A 6,759-nucleotide genomic window follows, 5' to 3' on the forward strand; every position below is an offset into this window, starting at 1 on the left:
TATCTTATTATATAAACCTTAGTTTTCAAAGTTACTAATTCATATAATCACGACATGTGTCAAGTATATCGATAATATTTTGATATTTGTGAAAAAAAATATTTAATAATTATAAGAAAATTAAAAAATTCTAAAAATAAAAGGATTACAATTAATATTTTTGATTGTATATAAAACCAAAAGTAATATATTATATCACTAATTCTAATAGGAAAATTATCTATTAAATTACTAATTTCAATGGGAAAATATGTGCAATTAATAAGGAAAATATATGCAATTTAATTACAATTATTATTAATTATAATCATATAGTAAAACATTAATATTTTTGAGAGTATATAAAACCAAAAGTAATATATTATATTACTAACTCTAATAGGCAAGTTATCTATTAAATTACTAATTTCAATAGGAAAATATGTGCAATTTGATATGATCATGAGACCATCCAAGACGACCCTTGAGTCTTGCTCAACACGAACGAAGTCAAAGATCAACTCTTCCTGCCAAACTGCTATTTGGGATACATTCTTACTGCATCTAGAGCATATCTCGAAGTTGAATCAGTCCAATCTGAGTTTAGGTGAAGGAGTTATTCATTTTACAAATCAGGTGAACTCATGGCTACGCGACTTAGACCTACGAGCATTCAAAGGAGGATTCCGACCAAGCCATAAGTATTCAAGCTATGAACAAAACTGTTCTGAAATCTTGATCCATCCTAGAACCACTGAGAATTGGAAGCATGTTAAAATCAGTTCATACTTGAAAGATATGAATATTTCAAGTCAGTGGATCTGTCCTAGTTCTAGTTTCGCGTCTGAGCCAAAGATCATGTTACACAAACCAACTCAGAATCAATTTCGACACGAAATCAACTGAAGGATGTCAATGGATCTCTTATGTTTCCAACAATCTCAATAAAACAAGATTTGGCCAAAAAACCACAGAGTTACGTCTCATTTGCCAAAGGAGGTGAATCTAGTTCTTAACTTGATAAGTTTCAGGTCCTGTTGGTTTAAGAGCTTCCAGAATTATGTTTGGTAACCAGGAGTTGTTTCAACTTAGCCCAAGATGAAGTAATGATACAGCCCAAGTTGTTTCTCATTAGAAAGTTAGATCAAGGAGAAGTGACGAAAATTGGAGTTCAACTCACCTTGGGAAGGCAAACTTCAAGAGTTGAATCTTCATTCAACTATCTATCTTTATTGTTTTAGTTTCAAAAATAGTTAATACTTGGCTATGTTACCAAATTTTCTTATCCTATATAAACTAATGTAAGAGCAAAGAAATAATAAATCCAACTTTTTTTATAAAACCTTTTCTTTTCTTTGAGAGTGATTCTCTTCTGTTCTTTGTGAGCAAAACCGATTGTTTGGTGTGATTCCAACAATCAAAACCGACTACTTGTTGTGATTCCAATAGTCAAAACCCCGATCTCCTTGGTGCGAGGCTGAGAGATCCGATTTTTTTGGTGCGAGGCTGAGAGATCCGATCTTTTTGGTGCGAGGCTGAAAGATCAAACCGGTATATCAAGAGTCTTTCCGCAACTCTTGTGCGACCATTCATTCCACCATCCTTATTCTTAAGGCTTCATTGTCTTTAGAGTCAAGATGTCTTTATCAACCAACTCGAAGGTGCCGAATCCTTGGGAGGATCATATCAAGTGGTATCAGAGCCTCAAGAATCATATCAAGTGGTATCAGAGCCTCAAGAATCATATCACAATTAATAAGGAAAATATATGCAATTTAATTACAACTATTATATTATAATCATATAGTAAAAAGAAATTTATGTAGAAAAGTGATGAAAGTATAAAAAGGTTTAATGTGTTAAAATTAGTGATTAACATAATATAAGAAAAATAAGAAATTAATGTAATTTTCTTAATTTTTCCAGTCGGTGAATGATTTGATAGCTTATTTAATATTATGTTGTTATATAAACCTTGTTTTTCAAAGTTAGTAACAAATGTGATCACGACATGTGTCAATTTTAACAATTAAAGATTTTGTCATGTGTTATACAAAGCAACAAGAGTTGTATTCTCTCTCTTACTATTGATTCAATCGTTTAGAGGTTACATATATATAGTAAAGCAAAGGCTTAAACATAAACCGACTTAGACTAAAGACAATATAGCTTATGGGCCTTTGTGGTCTTGGACATGTATGGGCCGGTTATGGAAGTCCACTCCAAGTGTTTTACAACACTCCCCCTTGGATGACATAACCGTGCAGATGCTAAGGGATCAGTGCAATACACTTGGGGGTGCTGCCTCATTAAAACCTTACCATGAAAACCCAGTGGGACAAAACCATGGGGAAAGAAAAAGAGTACAACATGCATTTCTCCCCCTGTTATTAGCATCACTAAAAGTCCTTAAGTCTCCGCATCCCAATCAGGTGCGTGAGCTTCTTGAATGTTGATGTCGGTAGTGATTTGGTGAAGAGATCGGCTGAATTGTCGCTGGACGGAACTTGCACCACTTGAACTTCTCCGGCCTTTTGTAGTTCATGTGTTAAGAAGAACTTGGGTAAAATGTGATTCGTCCGATCTCCCTTAATGTACCCTTCCTTGAGCTGTGCGATGCAGGCCGTATTGTCCTCATGTATAACGGTTGCTTCTTTGTCGTCGGCCATTCCACAATCTGATCGGATGTGTTGAGTCATCGACCTCAACCACACACACTCTCGGCTGGCTTCATGCATAGCTAAGATTTCGGCATGATTAGAAGATGTGGCCGCAATGGTCTGTTTCATCGAACGCCATGAAATTGTTGTACCACCGTGCGTAAATACGTAGCCGGTTTGAGACCTTGCATTATGTGGATCCGATAAATAACCTGCATCAACAAAACCAACTAAACCTTCTTTGTTATAGTTAGTATAATATAAACCCAAATCAAGCGTTCCTTGTAGGTAACGCAACACATGTTTGATACCGTTCCAGTGCCTTTGGGTCGGACAAGAGCTAAATCTAGCTAGGAGGTTCACGGCAAAACATATGTCTGGTCTAGTGTGGCTAGCTAAGAACATTAACGCTCCTATATCACTGAGGTATGACACTTCAGGACCGAGAACTTCTTCATCGTCCTTCTTTGGACCAAATGGATCTTTATCCAAATCAAGGCTCCTGATGTTCATATATTTTACCTTGTCTTCCCTTAGTTTTTTCACAACCTTTTCATCTTTTGCTATCCATTTAGGCCATTATTGTGTAGCTTTAGGACTAATCATGCATTAGAGTATAGTTGCATTGCATTTGCATCTTTTCATGCATAAACAGGTGATTTTGGAGCTTAAGGAGCATAGAAGCAATGCTGAGGAGAAGTGAAGCTGTCCTGAGGAGAAAACAAGAGAGTCAAGGCTGTAGAATCAAGGTCCGGAGTCCAACTCGACCGCACCACTCGACCACCACTCGACCGTGTGCTGAGGAGGACTCGACCGAGTGGAGAATGCACGAGAGAAGCCAGCTCGACCAGCCACTCGACCGAGCACTGGTCGAGTTGACCGAGCCGTTGACCACTTTGACTTTTTGCATTTTTTAGGGCTTCCACCTCACCTCCTATATAAGGCCCTTGTACTTGCAGCCACAAAAAGAATCCAGCTTTTTAGAGAGTCTAAAACCTAGTTTTTACCTTTTTTAGATATTATTCCTTTTGCACTTTTATTTTATTTTTAGATCTTGTACTTGTTTGAGAGAGAAAGACTAGATTCTTATATTTTGTTTGTTTCATAACTTTCAAAGTATTAAGATTTCGAGTTTATTTCCTTCATCAATATTGTAGATCTCTGTTTCATCTTTCTAATGATGCAAGTTTCATTATTTTCTGGGTTTTTGACATATTTCACCATGTGTTCTTGTGAGTAGTTTGCTTAGGACCTTGAGGATGGGTTAGGCTGGGTTGATCTTGTGGTTTGTTTGATTTGGTCAAGCTTGATTGTTGTAGATCTCTTCTAGGCTAGATGATCTTAATGCTGATCCTATATCTGAGAGGGTAGGGTTTGATTTCAAGCATCTTAGCATCACACCAATGTCTTAGGAGCATAGATAAGGCTAGATCTAGAGCTTACCATTAGGCTTGCTAAGAGATTAGGAGTCTTGTTTGGTTTGAGATGTATTGCTTAATGCCTGCTTGTGTAGATTCTTTTCTTTGTGAGAATAAGTCTAGAATTGCATAGGTTTGATTGTTTCTTGCCATGAGAGTGGATTAAACATGTATTAGAATAGTATGTCTAGAGATCAGCTCAATGTTTGCTTGAGATTTGTTGACCAAGTTAGATAACCACAATGATTAGCTCAGCCCATGAATCCCTCCTCAAGGCCTTCTTTGTTTATTGAAATCTTAGTCTAAATATCATTGCTTGCTTGTTGTTTGATTGGTTTTAGCATTGCTCTGTTTTTCTTGTGTCGCTCTGTTTTCACGTTTAAGTCTAGCTCGACCACCCACTCGACCTACACTCGGTCGAGTGCTGCTCGAGTTCATCCCCAGAACTTGTGTTTTTGATTTGTAATTGTCTTGTTTCATTCCTGTTTCATTTTCATTGCATTCACGTAGTTTCCTGTTCATTACTTGTCTTGCATTAGTTCATTAGCATAGTTTCTATCTTTGTTCGAGTTTCATTATAGCTTCAAGTTGTTTGTTCTGTTTGCATTTAGTATCCTGTTCTAGTTGTTTTTACTTTCTGCATTTCATATCTCATTTTAGGATTGTTAGTGACAAACAATCTTTACAATTGGCTTGACTTAGACTCATATGCACATCTTAATTGTTCACAATCACTCAGATAGGATTGACACCTCTTATACTGCAACTGCATAAGGGGAATTGAAACACCCTGACTTCTATTCATTCCATACATCATCATTCCATACATCATTCATTCATACACCACAAAGAAAGTCAGTTTCAATTTGGTGTCGTTGCCCATTTGAGTGTGTTTTGTGACATTTAGGATCATTATTAGTCTAAGATTAAGTTCGTTTTAAACACTTGTGACGTTACTGAACTGGAATCTTCCTTTGCTTGGCTGTTTTGTGTTTCAGGTACCCACTCGACCACCTACTCGACCACCACTCGACCGAGCTGTGATCGAGCACTTGATCGAGCCAGAAGCCGGATCAAATTAGCCATTCCTTCCCAGTCGACTCGACCACCCACTCGAGCCTGCGCTCGACCGTGTACCTGTTCGAGTCCGTCGTAGAGTTTGTTGATGCACACAAGGTCAAAAGGCAAAGATAGTCTTCAACAGCCTATTGACAACATCCACAGGCTACAAAAGGGTTTGAGACATAAGCAAGGAAAAGTAGTTCAACAACAACAAGGTCAAGACATCATGGAGCAACAAGCTGTCCATGAGCAAAGACCAAGGCACATTGGTGCAGGAGATGCACCCAATACTCACAACCAAAGGGCTGGAATTGTGCCACCTTCAGTAGTAAACAATAACTTTGAGATCAAGAGTGGATTGATCTCAATGATACAAGCAAACAAGTTTCATGGGTTGCCAATGGAGGATCCACTAGATCACCTTGATGAGTTTGACAGAATATGTGGACTCACTAAGATCAATGGAGTGAGTGAAGATGGATTCAAATTAAGACTCTTCCCATTTTCTCTTGGAGACAAAGCTCACCTTTGGGAGAAGACTCTACCTACTGGAGCTATCACCACATGGGATGCATGCAAGAAAGCTTTTCTGGCCAAGTTCTTCTCCAATGCAAGGACTGCTAGGCTGAGGAATGAGATTTCTGGATTTGCTCAAAGGAATAATGAGAGCTTTTGTGAAGCTTGGGAGAGGTTTAAAGGATTCCAAACTCAGTGTCCTCACCATGGTTTCAGCAATGAGTCACTTCTAAGCACCTTGTATAGAGGAGTGCTTCCCAAGATAAGAATGCTTCTTGACACAGCCTCTAATGGCAACTTCCTCAACAAGAATGTGGAAGAAGGATGGGAGTTAGTTGAGAATCTTGCTCAATCTGATGGCAATTATAATGAGGACTATGATAGGACCATAAGGAGCTCCTCAACTGATCAAGAGGACAAGTATAAGAAGGATTTGAAGATGGTCAATGAGAAGCTTGACAAGATCCTCCTCAGCCAATCCAAGTCCATTCACTTCATAAGTGAAGAGGAAGCCCCAGTTCAAGAGGGGGAGCTTGAATTTGCTGAGTTGTGTTACATGCAGAACCAGGGAGGATTCAAAGGCTACAACCAAGGGGGTTTCAAGAACAACAATCTCTCTTATAGGAGCACCAATGTGGCCAACCCTCAAGACCAGGTCTATCCACCTCCTCAACCTCAACAGCAACAAAACTACATCCCCAAGCAGCAACACCAAGTGTTCCAGCCCCAATTGTGTCCCCCATCAGGGTTTCAAACTAACCATGGCCAGGAACAAGACTTAAGAGCAATGATGCAACAGTTGTTGATTGGGCAAACACAAGGCAAGATTGAGGAAGCCAAGCAGTTTGCTGAGTTGAATCAAAGGCTCACATCACAGTACAATGATCTGAACATGAAGTTTGAAGGTCTCAACTCCAGAATGAAGTATATGGAGAGTAACATTGCCTCTACTTCAGCTCCTAAACCCAACCAACTCCCTGGAAAAGCTGTTCAAAATCCAAGGGAGTTCACTGCAAAAGCCATTCATATCTCTGATGGGGAAGTCACTGAGGACAGTGAAGTCCAAGTTTGGGGGAACTCATTAGTTACTGAAGCCCCAAGTGACGTTTGTGCAAAGCAACTGG

General features: G+C 38.8%; 1 non-coding gene and 1 pseudogene across 1 annotated transcript; both read right to left on the reverse strand.

Moving 5' to 3' along the window:
• Nucleotides 1-2,378: 2,378 nt before the first annotated feature.
• LOC147920682 (secreted RxLR effector protein 161 pseudogene) lies at nt 2,379-3,044 on the reverse strand (annotated as a pseudogene).
• A 2,697-nt stretch (nt 3,045-5,741) lies between these two features.
• On the reverse strand, nt 5,742-5,848 carry LOC147920683 (small nucleolar RNA R71). Its single transcript, XR_015591828.1, has one exon. It is a non-coding gene; the product is annotated as a small nucleolar RNA R71 (small nucleolar RNA).
• Nucleotides 5,849-6,759: the final 911 nt, after the last annotated feature.

This window comes from Camelina sativa, chromosome 19 (genome assembly GCF_030686135.1).
Source record: "Camelina sativa cultivar CO46 ecotype springtype chromosome 19, ASM3068613v1".
Lineage (NCBI taxonomy): Eukaryota > Viridiplantae > Streptophyta > Magnoliopsida > Brassicales > Brassicaceae > Camelina > Camelina sativa.